An 18,673-nucleotide genomic window follows, 5' to 3' on the forward strand; every position below is an offset into this window, starting at 1 on the left:
TCTTCACCACTGAGTATTGCCTCTGTCTCCTTTCTTTCCTAACTCATACACACAAGTGCACAAATACACATAACACTAGAAGACATTTACCTTATACCAAGACCTCAAGAATCTCAGGCATTAAGTCTGTTAAAAAATAGTCATTATTGAAAACACTATGGAGTTTCCTAAAAAGCTTAAAAATAGAATTTACATATAGTCCAGCAATTACTCTTCTGGGAATGTATTCACAAGAATTCAAATTAGGATGCCAACGAGATATTTGTACATCATGTTCATGAAAGCACTGTTCACAAGAGCCAAGAGGCTGAAGCAACCCGAGTGTCCCTCAACCAATAAAGCAATAAGCGATTATTCAACCTTTATAAGGAAATTCTGAAACACTACACATCTTGGATGCACCTTCCTCTGAGTGCCATAAGCCAGTCCAGAAGGAAAAGTACTCTAAAATTCAAAAGTATATGGCTTAGTCAAATTTGTAGAAACACAAAGCAGAGTGATGGTTGCCAGAGCATTTCTTAATGACATAGATTTTCAGTTTTGCCAGGTGATAAAGTTCTGGTTATTGGTTGCACAATCTGAATACACTTAACACTACTGAACCACACATTTAGGAATGGTTAAGATGGTAATATCTTTTAAAAATCTACAACTCTTTAGGGGAAATGCTTTCAATTTTTCACCATTGAGGATAATGTTTGCTGTGGGTTTGTCATATATAGCTTTTATTATGTTGAGGTATGTTCCTTCTATTCCTGATTTCTGGAGAGTTTTTATCATAAATGGATGTTGAATTTTATCAAAGGCTTTCTCTGCATCTATTGAGATAATCCTTAAAAAACTGGAAATAGAACTGCCATACGACCCAGCAATCCCACTGCTGGGCATATACACCGAGGAAAGCAGAATCGAAAGAGACACGTGTACCCCAGTGTTCATCGCAGCACTGTCTATAATAGCTAGGACATGGAAGCAACCTAGATGTCCATCCGCAGATGAATGGATAAGAAAGCTGTGGTACATATACACAACGGAGTATTACTCAGCCATTAAAAAGAATACATTTGAATCAGTTCTAATGAGGTGGATGAAACTGGAGCCTATTATACAGAGTGAAGTAAGCCAGAAAGAAAAACACCAATACAGTATACTAACGCATATATATGAAATTTAGAAAGATGGTAATGACAACCCTGTATGCAAGACAGCAAAAGAGACACAGATGTATAGAACAGTCTTTTGGACTCTGTGGTGGGGGGGGGGGATGATTTGGGAGAATGGCATTAAAACATGTATAATATTATATAAGAAACGAATCACCAGTCCAGGTTTGATGCAGGATACAGGATGCTTGGGGCTGTTGCACTTGGATGACCCAGAGGGATGGTATGGGGAGAGAGGTGGGATGGGGGTTCAGGATGGGGAACACATGTATACCCATGGTGGATGCATGTTGACGTATGGCAAAACCAATACAATATTGTAAAGTTTAAAAAAAAACTACAACTCTAATAATTCCAGACCATATCTGATTTTTCTCTCTTTAATTGTTTGCAGCAATCATTTCAATATTGGTTGCTATGCTATTGATCCTTTGTGATGAAGCAAATTCTTTCCTCCCAGGATATGGAAGAGTTTGCCAAGAGCTCTGGAGAAAAAGGTATTACGGTATTTTCTTTGGGGTCAATGGTCACTAACATAAAAGAAGAAAGAGCCAATATGATTGCATCAGCTCTTGCCCAGATTCCACATAAGGTAGGCAAAGTAGCTTAATAGTTAAAAACTATTTAATAACTTGTTTCAATAATGTAAAAAGTCAGATTACAGACAATTTCTGCAAGAAGGTAAACTACTATGACAGCTCCAACTTATCTCAGATATTTATAAAAGCCAAAATATACATGGCAAGTGCTACAGTAGTACAGTGTCTTTTATTAACAACACTGTGGATTAACATTATTATAAAGAAAAATATTTAAGAGATACTGTGTGAAATATAATGGGATTGTGGACTGAAAGGTAAATCACCAAATTCTGCTTTGTCATTTGTTCCTCTTGAATGAAGGACTCCTGAGGACAGTACACACACAGATGTTCTCAAGAGTTAAATTTTAACAGTACGTGCAGTAACACAATGATATTATGCAATAGTGATAAAAGTCTGGAATGCATTATGCAGATTGTATTTGCCCTGGCCCCTTTCATTTCCTCCAAATTTTAGAATAGCCCTATCAGTGTGCTTCTCAGGGTCCTGAACAGAGAAAGGATGGCCAGGGCTCCCCAAGTTGCCTCCAGATACCCAACCAGCGCAAAGACTTAGAAAAAGAGAAATATCGGCCTCCCTGGTTGACTGAACCCTGCCAAAGTCTGAAGCAGGAACATCAAAGAGAAAGTGAGAAGATGGGTCTTTGCCGTTTAGTTAACCCTGTGCATTGTAAGGTCTGGCCCTTAATGGACTCTGCTTCTAACCTGTCACATTGTCCCTCCTGATTGAGAAGGAAGAAAGGATTATAAGAAGGCATGAGGCACAAGGAAGACTGGCATGGAAAATATTTAGCAGCCACTTTCTCCATAAAATAGAGTGATACCTTATTTTCTAATGTATAAAATACCCCTGGGGTCTTTGGATATTTGTGAACTACTCTTTTAGTTTGACATCTGATATTGCAGTCTTCTCCTAATAACCTATGCTCTTTTTATTTTGCTGAGAAACTAAACTTACTTTATATTCGCATAGCAAATAGAGGTTAAAAACAATAAATTATAATCCAGTGTATGAGAATTGATTGGGAATTCCAAAATTGGTACCTTACTTTGGTACTGGGCATAGAAACTTCACTTTCACTTTTCACTTTCATGCATTGGAAAAGGATATGGCAACCCACTCCAGTGTTCTTGCCTGGAGAATCCCAGGGACGGGAGAGCCTGGTGGGCTGCTGTCTATGGGATCATACAGAGTCAGACACGACTGAAGCGACTTAGCAACAGCAGCAGCAGCAGCATAGAAACTAAATGATTGCTACTTTCAATGCTTTGTGTTTGTTGTTAAAGCATTCAAGGTCAGCTGAATAAATTTTATTATCATGAGGTTGGATATTTTCAATAACCTTATTCATATGTATAAATTACCAACAAGCTCTTCTTTTCTAAATTTAAACTATTTCCAAACCTAATAAATGTGGTAATACTCTGGGTTCATGACAAAACTTGCTAGTTTTTATTTTTTTGGAAGTAATGCTTACAATCTGTAATCTAAGAAGGTATGCTTTCTAAGTAGCATTAACTTATTATTGCTAAATTATAAATGAACAGAAAGTTATTTCTCTTGAATGGCTAATTACACATGCATTTTCCTTGTATATCAAAAGAGTAAAATATATCTATGAAAAGATATATTAACAAGTGAATATAAGTTAACTTTTTTCTGTAGCATGTCAGTGAGTATCATATTTGAAAATGACAGTTAGTGTATTAAAGTGAAGTCACTCAGTCGTGTCCAACTGTTTGCGACCCCATGGACTGTAGCCTATCAGATTCCTCCATCCATGAGGATTTTCCAGGCAAGAGTACTGGAGTGGTTTGCCATTTCCTTCTCCAGAAGATCTTTCCAACCCAGAGATTGAACCTGGGTCTCCCTCATTGTAAGCAGACACTTTACTGTCTGAGCCACCAAGGAAGTAATATATATATATATATATATAAAATGAACATCTAAGCATTATAAAACTTATGAATTCTGAAACTTTGTCAATAATGTGTGTAAAACTATGAGGGTTGAGGGTAGAAGACATAAAATTTAAGAAATTAAGAAAACTAAGAAAATTAAATATAAAAATTAAGAAATTTAGAAGAAAATAAAATAAAGCAATAAAGTATATAGATTATTAGAAATTTCCCAGTCTTTTTATATTAGAATAAAGACCATCTAGCAATTTTTTTAAATATCTAAATTTGGCATTGAAAATTTCTTTTGTCTATGCCATCATGTGTAGAAATTCATGATTATATTCCATACCTGACTGAACATAGTAATAAGTATGTAAAATATGGGTACTTCTACTAATGTCAGTGCATTAGTAGTTGTCATGACTTAAGAGCTCTTGTACTTGTTTCCTGACACACCATGTGGAAGACATTTAACTAGTTGTCTTTTAATCTCTTCAGAATTCTAATGCTATAACTTTAAACTCACTGAATAAGGTATTTCCTTTACCCCAACAGGTTCTACAGAGATACAATGGCAAGAAGCCAGACACCTTAGGACCCAATATTTGGCTGTGTAGCTGAATCCTCCAGAATGACCATCTTGGTAAAAATTGGCAGAACAAATGCTATAAACATGAATAACAGCTGAGCAGAGTGATAGTACTTCATTAGGAAACAAACTTATCAACTGTTTATTATTGAAACACTCAAAGAGAAAACTTTAGCTCTGTATTTTCACTCCCAACCCTAGAAGGGGAAAGGAGAAAATGTGACAGTTGGCACTGTATTATAACTGGTCATGTCCCTTATGTTCAAAATAAAAAAATATCTTTACTTTGCCTGTAATTACTTCTCACAGTGAAATATTCAGTAGCTTCATGAATTATTGTTCTATATCTGAATTCTTTCCTTATATCTCTTTTTTCTCCTGTGTTCAGTTCAGCTGCTCAGTTGTGTTTGACTTTGTCACCCCATGGACCGCAACATGCCAGGCTTCCTTGTCCATGACAAACACCTGGAGTTTATCCAAACTCATGTCCACTGAGTCAGTGATGCTATCCAACCATCTAATCCTCTGTCATCCCCTTCTCTGCCTGCCCTCAACCTTTCCCAACATCAGGGTCTTTTCACATGAGTCAGCTCTTCGCATCAGGTGGCCAAAGTATTGGCATTTCAGCTTCAACATCAGTTCTTCCAATGAACACTCAGGATTGGTCTCCTTTAGGATGGACTGGTTGAATCTCCTTTCAGTCCAAGGGACTCTCAAGAGTCTTCTCCAACACCACAATTCAAAAGCATCAATTCTTCAGTGCTCAGCTTTCTTTAGAGTCCAACTCTCACATCCATACATGACTACTGAAAAAACCATAGCCTTGACTAGAGACCTTTGTTGGCAAAGTAACGTCTCTGCTCTTTAATATGCTGTCTGGTTTGGTCATAACTTTCCTTCCAAGGAGTGAACGTCTTTTAATTTCATGGCTGCAGTCACCATCTGCAGTGATTTGGAGACCAAAAAAATAAAGTCTGACACTGTTTCCACTGTTTCCCCATCTATTTCCCATGAAGAGATAGGACCAGATGTCATGATCCTAGTTTTCTGAATGTTGAGTTTTAAGCCAACTTTTTCACTCTCCTCTTTCACTTTCATCAAGACGACCTTTAGTTCTTCTTCACTTTCTGCCATAAGGGTGGTGTCATCTGCATTGCCGAGGTTATTGATATTTCTCCCGGCAATCTTTATTCCAGCTTGTGTTTCTTCCAGGCCAGTGTTTCTCATGATGTACTCTGCATAGAAGTTAAATAAGCAGGGTGACAATATACAGCCTTGACATATTCCTTTTCCTATTTGGAACCAGTCTGTTGTTCCATGTCCAGTTCTAACTGTTGCTTCTTGATCTGCATACAGGTTTCTCAAGAGGCAGGTCAGGTGGTCTGGTATTCCCATCTCTTTCAGAATTTTCCACAGTTTGCTGTGATCCACATAGTCAAAGGCTTCGGCATAGTCAATAGTGCAGAAATAGATGTTTTTCTGGAACTCTCTTGCTTTTTCAGTGATCCAGTGGATGTTGGCAATTTGATCTCTGGTTCCTCTGCCTTTTCTAAAACCAGCTTGAACATATGGAAGTTCATGGTTCATGTATTGCTGAAGCCTGGCTTGGAGAATTTTGTCCATTACTGTGTAGGGGTATTTTTTAAAATAAATAAAAATAAAAACAGCTCCTTTTTTATTACTAATGACTCTCATTTTTTTCAGAAAAAAAAAATCCACAATCATTTTTTCAAGGCAATTACACATTTCACGAGAAAATATTTTTCCTTTCTCTGGTTCTACTGCCACTACCATTACCTTTCCCGTGGCCTTGACACCATTCCTATAAGACTAAATGATTTCACTATTTCTTTAAGAACTGTATTTCTGAATGTTCCCTTTTTATGCATATGTGATTTCTTTTTTTTTTTTTTTGGTTTCTGATTGTCAAAATTTTTCCAGTTATATTTAAAAAAATAGTGATGGACACTCATATGCCATTCTTTTTTTTTTTTTTTTTTTTTAGTAAATTTTTTTTTTCTCTAATTTTATTTTATTTTTAAACTTTACATAATTGTATTAGTTTTGCCAAATATCAAAATGAATCCGCCACAGGTATACATGTGTTCCCCATCCCGAACCCTCCTCCCTCCTCCCTCCCCATACCATCCCTCTGGGCCATCCCAGTGCACCAGCCCCAAGCATCCAGCATCATGCATTGAATCTGGACTGGCAACTCGTTTCCTACATGATATTTTACATGTTTCATTGCCATTCTCCCAAATCTTCCCACCCTCTCCCTCTCCCACAGAGTCCATAAGACTGTTCTATACATCAGTGTCTCTTTTGCTGTCTCGTACACCGGGTTATTGTTACCATCTTTCTAAATTCCATATATATGCGTTAGTATACTGTATTTATGTTTTTCCTTCTGGCTTACTTCACTCTGTATAATAGGCTCCAGTTTCATCCACCTCATTAGAACTGATTCAAATGTATTCTTTTTAATGGCTGAGTAATACTCCATTGTGTATATGTACCACAGCTTTCTTATCCATTCATCTGCTGATGGACATCTAGGTTGCTTCCATGTCTTGGCTATTATAAACAGTGCTGCGATGAACATTGGGGTACACGTGTCTCTTTCCCTTCTGGTTTCCTCAGTGTGTATGCCCAGCAGTGGGGTTGCTGGATCATAAGGCAGTTCTATTTCCAGTTTTTTAAGGAATCTCCACACAGTTCTCCATAGTGGCTGTACTAGTTTGCATTCCCACCAACAGTGTAAAAGGGTTCCCTTTTCTCCACACCCTCTCCAGCATTTATTATTTGTAGACTTTTGGATCGCAGCCATTCTGACTGGTGTGAAATGGTACCTCATAGTGGTTTTGATTTGCATTTCTCTGATAATGAGTGATGTTGAGCATCTTTTCATGTGTTTGTTAGCCATCTGTATGTCTTTTTTGGAGAAATGTCTATTTAGTTCTTTGGCCCATTTTTTGATTGGGTCGTTTATTTTTCTGGAGTTGAGCTGTAGGAGTTGCTTGTATATTTTTGAGACTAGTTGTTTGTCGGTTGCTTCATTTGCTATTATTTTCTCCCATTCTGAAGGCTGTCTTTTCACCTTGCTAATAGTTTCCTTTGATGTGCAGAAGCTTTTAAGGTTAATTAGGTCCCATTTGTTTATTTTTGCTTTTATTTCCAATATTCTGGGAGGTGGGTCATAGAGGATCCTGCTGTGATGTATGTCGGAGAGTGTTTTGCCTATGTTCTCCTCTAGGAGTTTTATAGTTTCTGGTCTTATGTTGAGATCTTTAATCCATTTTGAGTTTATTTTTGTGTATGGTGTTAGAAAGTGGTCCAGTTTCATTCTTTTACAAGTGGTTGACCAGTTTTCCCAGCACCACTTGTTAAAGAGATTGTCTTTAATCCATTGTATATTCTTGCCTCCTTTGTCGAAGATAAGGTGTCCATATGTGCGTGGATTTATCTCTGGGCTTTCTATTTTATTCCATTGATCAATATTTCTGTCTTTGTGCCAGTACCATACTGTCTTGATAACTGTGGCTTTGTAGTAGAGCCTGAAGTCAGGTAGGTTGATTCCTCCAGTTCCATTCTTCTTTCTCAAGATCGCTTTGGCTATTCGAGGTTTTTTGTATTTCCATACAAATTGTGAAATTATTTGTTCTAGCTCTGTGAAGAATACTGTTGGTAGCTTGATAGGGATTGCGTTGAATCTATAAATTGCTTTGGGTAGTATACTCATTTTCACTATATTGATTCTTCCAATCCATGAACATGGTATATTTCTCCATCTATTAGTGTCCTCTTTGATTTCTTTCACCAGTGTTTTATAGTTTTCTATATATAGGTCTTTAGTTTCTTTAGGTAGATATATTCCTAAGTATTTTATTCTTTCCGTTGCAATGGTGAATGGAATTGTTTCCTTAATTTCTCTTTCTGTTTTCTCATTATTAGTGTATAGGAATGCAAGGGATTTCTGTGTGTTGATTTTATATCCTGCAACTTTACTGTAGTCATTGATTATTTCTAGTAATTTTCTGGTGGATTCTTTAGGGTTTTCTATGTAGAGGATCATGTCATCTGCAAATAGTGAGAGTTTTACTTCTTCTTTTCCAATTTGGATTCCTTTTATTTCTTTTTCTGCTCTGATTGCTGTGGCCAAAACTTCCAAAACTATGTTGAATAGTAATGGTGAAAGTGGGCACCCTTGTCTTGTTCCTGACTTTAGAGGAAATGCTTTCAATTTTTCACCATTGAGGATAATGTTTGCTGTGGGTTTGTCATATATAGCTTTTATTATGTTGAGGTATGTTCCTTCTATTCCTGCTTTCTGGAGAGTTTTTATCATAAATGGATGTTGAATTTTGTCAAAGGCTTTCTCTGCATCTATTGAGATAATCATATGGTTTTTATTTTTCAGTTTGTTAATGTGGTGTATTACATTGATTGATTTGCGGATATTGAAGAATCCTTGCATCCCTGGGATAAAGCCCACTTGATCATGGTGTATGATCTTTTTAATGTGTTGTTGGATTCTGATTGCTAGAATTTTGTTAAGGATTTTTGCATCTATGTTCATCAGTGATATTGGCCTGTAGTTTTCTTTTTTTGTGGGATCTTTGTCAGGTTTTGGTATTAGGGTGATGGTGGCCTCATAGAATGAGTTTGGAAGTTTACCTTCCTCTGCAATTTTCTGGAAGAGTTTGAGCAGGATAGGTGTCAGCTCTTCTCTAAATTTTTGGTAGAATTCAGCTGTGAAGCCGTCTGGACCGGGGCTTTTGTTTGCTGGAAGATTTTTGATTACAGTTTCAATTTCCATGCTTGTGATGGGTCTGTTAAGATTTTCTATTTCTTCCTGGTCCAGTTTTGGAAAGTTGTACTTTTCTAAGAATTTGTCCATTTCTTCCACGTTGTCCATTTTATTGGCATATAATTGTTGATAGTAGTCTCTTATGATCCTTTGTATTTCTGTGTTGTCTGTTGTGATCTCTCCATTTTCGTTTCTAATTTTGTTGATTTGATTTTTCTCCCTTTGTTTCTTGATGAGTCTGGCTAATGGTTTGTCAATTTTATTTATCCTTTCAAAGAACCAGCTTTTGGTTTTGTTGATTTTTGCTATGGTCTCTTTTGTTTCTTTTGCATTTATTTCTGCTCTAATTTTTAAGATTTCTTTCCTTCTACTAACCTTGGGGTTCTTCATTTCTTCCTTTTCTAGTTGCTTTAGGTGTAGAGTTAGGTTATTTATTTGACTTTTTTCTTGTTTCTTGAGGTATGCCTGTATTGCTATGAACTTTCCCCTTAGGACTGCTTTTACCGTGTCCCACAGGTTTTGGGTTGTTGTGTTTTCATTTTCATTCGTTTCTATGCAAATTTTGATTTCTTTTTTGATTTCTTCTGTGATTTGTTGGTTATTCAGCAGCGTGTTGTTCAGCCTCCATATGTTGGAATTTTTAATAGTTTTTCTCCTGTAATTGAGATCTAATCTTACTGCATTGTGGTCAGAAAAAATGCTTGGAATGATTTCTATTTTTTTGAATTTACCAAGGCTAGCTTTATGGCCCAGCATGTGATCTATCCTGGAGAAGGTTCCATGTGCGCTTGAGAAAAAGGTGAAATTCATTGTTTTGGGATGAAATGACCTATAGATATCAATTAGGTCTAACTGGTCTATTGTATCGTTTAAAGTTTGTGTTTCCTTGTTAATTTTCTGTTTAGTTGATCTATCCATAGGTGTAAGTGGGGTATTAAAGTCTCCCACTATTATTGTGTTATTGTTAATTTCTCCTTTCATACTTGTTAGCATTTGTCTTACGTACTGTGGTGCTCCCGTGTTGGGTGCATATATATTTATAATTGTTATATCTTCTTCTTGGATTGATCCTTTGATCATTATGTAGTGACCTTCTTTGTCTCTTTTCACAGCCTTTGTTTTAAAGTCTATTTTATCTGATATGAGTATTGCTACTCCTGCTTTCTTTTGGTCCCTATTTGCATGGAAAATCTTTTTCCAGCCCTTCACTTTCAGTCTGTATGTGTCCCCTGTTTTGAGGTGGGTCTCTTGTAGGCAACATATGTAGGGGTCTTGTTTTTGTATCCATTCAGCCAGTCTTTGTCTTTTGGTTGGGGCATTCAACCCATTTACATTTAAGGTAATTACTGATAAGTATGTTCCCGTTGCCATTTACTTTATTGTTTTGGGTTCGAGTTTATACACCATTTTTGTGTTTCCTGTCTAGAGAATATCCTTTAGTATTTGTTGGAGAGCTGGTTTGGTGGTGCAGAATTCTCTCAGCTTTTGCTTGTCTGAAAAGCTTTTGATTTCTCCTTCATACTTGAATGAGATCCTTGCTGGGTACAATAATCTGGGCTGTAGGTTATTTTCTTTCATCATTTTAAGTATGTCTTGCCATTCCCTCCTGGCTTGAAGAGTTTCTATTGAAAGATCAGCTGTTATCCTTATGGGAATTCCCTTGTGTGTTATTTGTTGTTTTTCCCTTGCTGCTTTTAATATTTGTTCTTTGTGTTTGATCTTTGTTAATTTGATTAATATGTGTCTTGGGGTGTTTCTCCTTGGGTTTATCCTGTTTGGGACTCTCTGGGTTTCTTGGACTTGGGTGATTATTTCCTTCCCCATTTTAGGGAAGTTTTCAACTATTATCTCCTCAAGTATTTTCTCATGGTCTTTCTTTTTGTCTTCTTCTTCTGGAACCCCTATGATTCGAATGTTGTAGCGTTTAATATTGTCCTGGAGGTCTCTGAGATTGTCCTCATTTCTTTTAATTCGTTTTTCTTTTATCCTCTCTGATTCATTTATTTCTACCATTCTATCTTCTAATTCACTAATCCTGTCTTCTGCCTCTGTTATTCTACTATTTGTTGCCTCCAGAGTGTTGTTAATTTCACTTATTGCATTATTCATTATATATTGACTCTTTTTTATTTCTTCTAGGTCCTTGTTAAACCTTTCTTGCATCTTCTCAATCCTTGTCTCCAGGCTATTTATCTGTGATTCCATTTTAGTTTCAAGATTTTGGATCAATTTCACTATCATTATTCGGAATTCTTTATCAGGTAGATTCCCTATCTCTTCCTCTTTTGTTTGGTTTGGTGGGCATTTATCCTGTTCCTTTATCTGCTGAGTATTCCTCTGTCTCTTCATCTTGTTTAAATTGCTGAGTTTGGGGTGTCCTTTCTGTATTCTGGCAGTTTGTGGAGTTCTCTTTATTGTGGCGTTTCCTCACTGTGTGTGGGTTTGTACAGGTGGCTTGTCAAGGTTTCCTGGTTAGGGAAGCTTGTGTCGGTGTTCTGGTGGGTAGAGCTGTATTTCTTCTCTCTGGAGTGCAATGAAATGTCCAGTAATGAGTTATGAGATGTCTATAGTTTTGGGGTGACTTTGGGCAGCCTGTATCTTGAAGCTCAGGGCTGTGTTCCTTTGTTGCTGGAGAATTTGCTTGGTATGTCTTGCCCTGGAACTTATTGGCCCTTGTGTGGTGCTTGGTTTCAGTGTCGGTATGGAGGCATTTGATGAGCTCCTGTCAATGAATGTTCCTTGGAGTCAGGAGTTCCCTGGAGTCAGGGTTTGGACTTAAGTCTCCTGCTTCCGATTATCGGTCTTATTTTTACAGTAGTTTCAAAACTTCTCCTTCTATACAACACCATTGATAAAACATCTACATTAAAGATGATAAGTTTCTCTACAGTGAGGGTCACTCAGAGAGGTTCACAGGGTTACATGGAGAAGAGAAGAGGGAGGAGGGAGTTAGAGGTGACCCAGATGAGATGAGGTGAATCAATAGTGGAGAGAGTGGGCTAGCCAGTTGTCACTTCCTTATGTGCACTCCACAACTGGACCACTCAGAGATGTTCACAGGGTTATACAGAGAAGAGAAGAAGGAGGAAGGTAACAGAGGTGGCCAGAAGGATAAAAGGGGGGAATGAAAAGGAGGGAGACAGATCCAGCCAGTAATCAGTTCCCTAAGTGTTCTCCACCGTCTGGAACACACAGAAATTCACAGAGTTGGGTAGAGTAGAGAGGGGTTAGGGAGGAGACACAGGCGACCTGGTGGAGAAAAAGGAGGGTCCAAAGGGAGAGAGAGCAGTCAAGCCAGTAATCTCACTCCCTAGTGAAAAATGGGTCCTGAAGATTGGGTCCTTAAAGGTACAAAATTGGTAACAAATACATAAAAGCAAAAATTAAAAATCTAGAGTAGAGTTTGGAATTTCAAAAATACGACGTTAAAGAAAAGAAGAAGGAAAAGAAAGAGAGAAAGAACGAACAAACAAAAACAAACAAGGTCGCGAAAATTATAAAGAAAGTACAGGTACAAAATTGATAACTAATACCAGAAAGCGAAAATTAAAAATATAGAGTAGAGTTTGGAATTTCAAAAATACAATGTTAAAGAAAAGAAGAAGGAAAAGAAAGAGAGAAAAAACGAACAAACAAAAACAAACAAGGTTGCGAAAATTATAAAGAAAGTACAGGTACAAAATTGATAACTAATACCAGAAAGCAAAAATTAAAAATCTAGAGTAGAGTTTGGAATTTCAAAAATACAATGTTAAAAAAAAAAGAAAAAGAAAAGAAGAAAAATAAAGAGAGAAAACAAACAAACAGATACGAACAATGTCACAAAAATTATAAAGAAAATACAGGTACAAAATTGATATCAAATACCAAAAAGCATAAATTAAAAATCTAGAGTAAAGTTTGGAATTTCATATATACAATGTTATATAAAAGAAGAAGAGAAAGAAACAGAGAAGAAGAAGAAAAAAAAAAAAAAGTCACAGAAATTATATAAAAAAAAACTATAGGTACAAAATTGATAACATATACCAAAAAGCGAAAATTAAAAATCTAGAGTAGAGTTTGGAATTTCAAAAATACAATGTTAAAGAAAAGAAGAAAAAAACAAAAACAACAACAACAAAAAAACCAAGGTCAAAAAATTATAAAATATATATATATGAAGTTTGCTGAAGAAGAAAAAAATAGGGTCTTTTTTTTTTTTTTCCTTTTTTTTTTTGCAAAGTAATAGGTTATAAAAGTGAAAATTAAAGGAACAATAGAGGACTTAAAATTTTTTTTTTTATTAATTAAAAAAAAAAGAAAGAATGATCGTAAAAATAATAAAAATATATCTAGGACTTTTTTGTGTTTTTTTTTTTTTTTTGTGGGTGTTGTGGGTTCAGTTCATTTTTGGCTAGTTCCTTGGTCAGATTTATATTTCTCAAGATCTATAGGCCCCTTCCTATGTAGTCCGTAGTAACCACAGGGTTTTGATCTATTGCCTGTAGCTTCCAAGGCATTTCCCTCTGTTATATCTTCTTCTGTTTGCTAGTCTCTTCAGTATCTGGTTTCCGCCCTGACTCAAAGGGCACGGTGGAGGACACTTTTTTTTTTTTTTTTTTTTTTTTAGGCTTACTTGTTCAGTCGCGCTGTGGGGAGGGAGGGAGGGATGCTGCAAACAAATAACACTGGCGTGGGCTCGCAGTGCCTCAGCCACCCTGGGTCTGCCCCCGCTCACGGCGCGTGTAGCCTCCCTGTCCACACTGCTCGGACTCTAGGTTGTTCCGCCGGGAACAATCCGAGGCTGGCCCTGGGCTGCATGCACCTCCCAGGTCCAAGCCGCTCAGGTTCAGGCACTCGGGTAGTCCTCAGAGGCGCAGACTCAGTTGGGCCTGCGTTTTGTGCTCTTCCCAGGTCCGAGCGCCAATTTGCTCTTCCCAGGCGAGCGCCAATGCTGCGACTTATCGCCTCCCCGCCACTCGGTTATCTGGATGTAAAACCGGCGCACCTTCTCAGGCAGATGTTGACCGTCCAGACCCCCAAGAAGTTTTAGTTAGCAAAGAAGCCTGCTTACAATTTTATAGATAATGTCTCTCTGGGGCTGCGATTGCCCCCTTCCGGCTCTGGCTGCCTGTCACCGGAGGGGGAAGGTCTGCAGCCGGCTATCTCTGCTCAGTCCTTTGTTTCGTGCGCGGGCCCGGCGGTCTTAGGTTAGGGCTGGCTTTTCGCGTGGTAGGTATCCCACAGTCTGGTTTGCTAGCCCAAATTATTTCGCTCAGACAGCGCTCAGGGTATTCAGGCCAAATTCTTACTCTCAGCGATGCAGCCCACGCCGCGCCTCCCTGCCCAGCCCCGTCTTGCTAATGGCGGATGCAGGCGTCTGCGCTGCTTCTCTGCTGGGGGAGTTACTGTAGGGCTCGCAATCTGCGAGTTTTAAATTGTTCATTTATTTTTTCTCCCTGTTATGTTGCCCTCTGTGCTTCCAAAGCTCGGCACAGATTCGGCAGTGAGAAGGTTTCCTGATGTTTGGAAACTTCTCTCTTTTTAAGATTCCCTTCCCGGGACGGAACTCCGTCCCTCCCTCTTTTGTCTCCCTTTTTTTGTTTTTAATATTTTTTCCTACCTCCCCTCGAAGAGTTGGGTTGCTTCTCTGGGTGCCCGATGTCCTCTGCCGGCACTCAGAAGCTGTCCTGTGGAATTTACTCGACGTTTAAATGCTCTTTTGATGAATTTGTGGGGGAGAAAGTGTTCTCCCCGTCCTACTCCTCCGCCATCTTGGCTCCTCCCCCTATGTGATTTCTTTTACCCAGAATGTTCTTTTAAGGTGTTCACCTGTCAATCATGAATTCATTTGTGAAGTTATTTGACAAAGCACTTCTTCCATGAAGTCTTCACTTACCTCTTCGGCAGACTTAGGGGTTTCTTGCTTTGTGTTGTGAAGCAATTTAAACAGGCTTTCATATGTATAATCATCTGTTATCTAAAAGACATTGCTTATTTCAGTTACTTTATAATGTTCATATCTCATTTTCTCACTATTATAATTAATAATTTTACTGAAATTCATTCAATCCTAAGACATTGAAAAACCAAAGCCTTTATATGGTAGAACAAATGGCATTTATTACCCAATGTACCATGGGATCCCTATGGTGAGACTGCTTATGTTTGTTGACCAACCTGATAACATCCTTCAAATGAAGGTCAAGGGAACAGCTGTTAGATTAGGCTTGGAAACAGTGTCAAGATCAGATTTTCTTAATGCATTGAAGCAAGCCACTGATAATCCTTTGTGAATATAATTTTTTCTTTATTAGATACTATTTCTAGAGAAGTTTTCATAGGAATACCAGGAAGCCAGCAGTGAGTCTTCATATAAACACAATGAGGAGTAAGATTTGCTCAATACTTTGAAACAGTAATCAGTAACTTATTGTTAGGGTCACAAAAGTTTTTCTGGTGCTTTTAGGGAAAAGGTTTGTCAGAGTTTTAAGGATAGTGGAGAAATTTTGAAAGAGCTAATCATTAGAATGTGATGAATCACTGCAATGGTAACAGGAGGATTAACAAAGGTAACAGGAAATATTGAGAACAAGATTAGAGCAGGAACAATTAATATTATAAGAGTACTCACCTGCACGGTCATAGATTTCTTTTAGCAAATGAGCTCCTCAAATGTTTTCAACTCTTCTAAGATTGTTTATTCTCAGTAAGCCACCATGATTTGGTCAACTTCAAATTCCCTTTACATCTAAGACATTCCAAGTATTATGTACTATGATTTTGACCCCATCTCTAGTAAGTGGCAAAAAGCTAGAACTTTTCTATTTACCCAACTACAACTATGTAGATACTATTTATAAGTGAAAATACATTCTGATTCTTTTCATTGTGCTTGTTTTGTCTTATTTGGAAGAATGTAAAATCAAAAAGCAATTGACTTGAAGAGATACATTGGGATATTCCTGTAGAAAAATCAGATATTTTGAAACCAGGAATATTGGGTTACCAAATCATTTAAAGATACACATTAATTTCAGCAATACTCTTAGTATTAATATCATAACTGTGATATATATTTTCCCCCATTTGTTTCATAATGACTTTGAAAAAAAAAAAAACATTTTGAGAATATATTGGTAATAATAGCACAATCAACATTTCTCTCTTAATATCAGTGCTATTTAATTTGTATTTCAGCATAAATATTAGACTAAATGAGTACCATAAGAAACATATTTTATTCTTTTTTTAAGAGATACAGCTTTCATATGGTGGTTTTTATTAGAAGTACATCTCTCTAGTATCTTTTACATTTCTTAATCTTTAATACTGTAAAGGTGGTGTCCAAAAATGAAAATACATTATTACCTGATATATACTGAATGTTTATGAAACTTTACACTCTGTACTAAGTCTTTTGCATATACTAAGTAACTTCTCATTATAGTTATTCCCTGTGTGCATGCAGGGAGTGTCAACTCTTTGCGACCCCATGGACTATAACCCAGAAGACTCCTCCATCCATGGGATTCTCCAGGTCAGAATACTGGAGTGAGTTGCATGCCCTCCTCCAGGAGATATTCCCAATCCAGAGATCGAACTGGTGACCCCACCATCTCCTGCATTGCAGATGGATTCTTTACTGCTGAGCCACCAGGTAGCCCCAAGTCTTTTCCTACGGTAAAACAAAAATGTTTCTGGTTTACTGCCCTCTTCCCAAAAATCTAGTGCTCTCCCTGTGTTTTCTACAGAATATGGAGAGAAATTAACTCAATAGTTTTCACTACAGTGTCATGTTGTAGCATTTTTTGATCCAGAGTTCCTGAGCCATATTTCTTTTTTACCCCTTCTTCCTTGTCTGCTAGTCCATCATCATTTCAACAGTAGAAACAAATGTAACTGCAAAGGCTGAAAGTGAAATGTTGAGCCTTCTCCAGATTCTAAAGTGGTTGACAGTAAAAACAATAAAACTAGCAAACATTTTCTAAAAGGCTACTATATTCTAGGAATACCTCTAAGAATCAATTTATTAATCCTCCAAAGATTCAGATAAGAAACTATTCCTAAGCACTCCATTTAAAAAGGAAAAAGTAAGGAACAGAAAGAATTAAAATGTAGGCAACAAGATAAGTATCTTCAAACCAAGACAATCCACTTCCACACTTTCGACCTCTACTTCACTGAAATAAGCTAAACCCAAACTTAGCACAAATGGTAAAGAATCTGCCTCCGATGCAGAAGACTCTCGTTCGATACTGGGTCAGGAAGTTCCCCTGGAGAAAGGAATGGCAACCCACTCCAGTATTCTTGCCTGGAGAATTCCATGGACAGAGGAACCTGGAAGGCTATAGTCCATGGGGTCACAAAGAGTCAGTCACGACTGAGTGACTAAAACTACTACTACTACTACCTAAAATAAGGTCAGAATCAATTCCTGGTCAGTACCAACTCCTGATCAGCTCTGAGTGGATGCATCTCTGAACCTCATCATGAATTTGCCTCCTATTTCTTGATTATGATTGTATTGTAAAACTTGTCTCTTAGGTCTGTTAACAAAACCTTACTGGATAACTCAAGCTTTGAACACTCAGATCATGTATTTCTTTTCCTTTCTCATTTCTTTTCTATATTCTTCTTGCCATCTGTGAGCCTTCACTCATCCCATTCTTTGGGTTATAAATACTTCTCCTCTCCCATGTTCTCTCTTTTCTTCATAGCTTGAAATTCTTTTCATTTAACAAATTTTATCCCATAAGATAAAGTGTCTGAAGAAAATAATCTATCATTCTTCCTCTCTAAGAGGCACATATTTCTTCTATCTGCACGGAACTTTCACATATTTATCTTTTCTAATTTAATATATAAATTGATATCACATTGTTTTCCATTCAGGTATAAAGAGAATGCTATGTGATTATCAACCACTCAGCCTATGAAGTCCCTGGACTGAGCAGTCTTCTGGTTCGAGTTTGTCATGCACCACAAAGGAGCTAAGCACCTGTGACCAGCCATCCATGACCTCACCTTGTACCAGTACCATTCTCTGGATGTGATTGGGTTCCAGCCAGCCTGTGTGGCAACTGCTATTTTCTTTGTCATAAAATATTGCTTCCTTTGCTATCAAAAGTTTATTAAGACAGGAAAGAAGAAAAAGAAGAAGCAGATTTTGAGACCTCAGGCTAGTAGGCATGATAGGGAAGATTATTCCATTTAATTCAACTACTATGGATCAAGTTGTGCCAAGATTTTCCTTCACATTTAACAAGAAATGTGTTTTCCTGATTTACCCCCAAGATTGTGTTCTTTCTTATACATATTGTGTTTGTTAATCCATTCAACTCCATGGATGGAAATAATTCTGTGCAACTTTTGATAAATACTTAAGTATTCCTCTTGAAATAGTCAGTTCTGTTCATGAAAACAAAGAAAAGTGGTAACTGAAGATATAAGTGGATTATATTCAATTTATAATTCTAACTTTATAAATCTTTCAGTGATCAATTCTGCTTTTCATATCGATTTACATATAATTTCATAACTATGAAAAAATTAGACTGGCTAGGATCTCAGTCTGTTGATTTAAAAAGATTGAGCAGACTGTTTTCACTACATATTTTCAGAAA

The 18,673-nt window shown here is 37.2% G+C and overlaps 1 pseudogene; it reads left to right on the top strand.

Annotated features, from left to right (window-relative positions):
- The first annotated feature begins 1,626 nt into the window (after nt 1-1,626).
- LOC147370562 (UDP-glucuronosyltransferase 2B18-like) lies at nt 1,627-18,352 on the top strand (annotated as a pseudogene).
- Nucleotides 18,353-18,673: the final 321 nt, after the last annotated feature.

This window comes from Bos grunniens, chromosome 6, assembly GCF_055505025.1.
Source record: "Bos grunniens cultivar Pamir isolate PY7600 chromosome 6, Bosgru_T2T1.0, whole genome shotgun sequence".
NCBI lineage: Eukaryota > Metazoa > Chordata > Mammalia > Artiodactyla > Bovidae > Bos > Bos grunniens.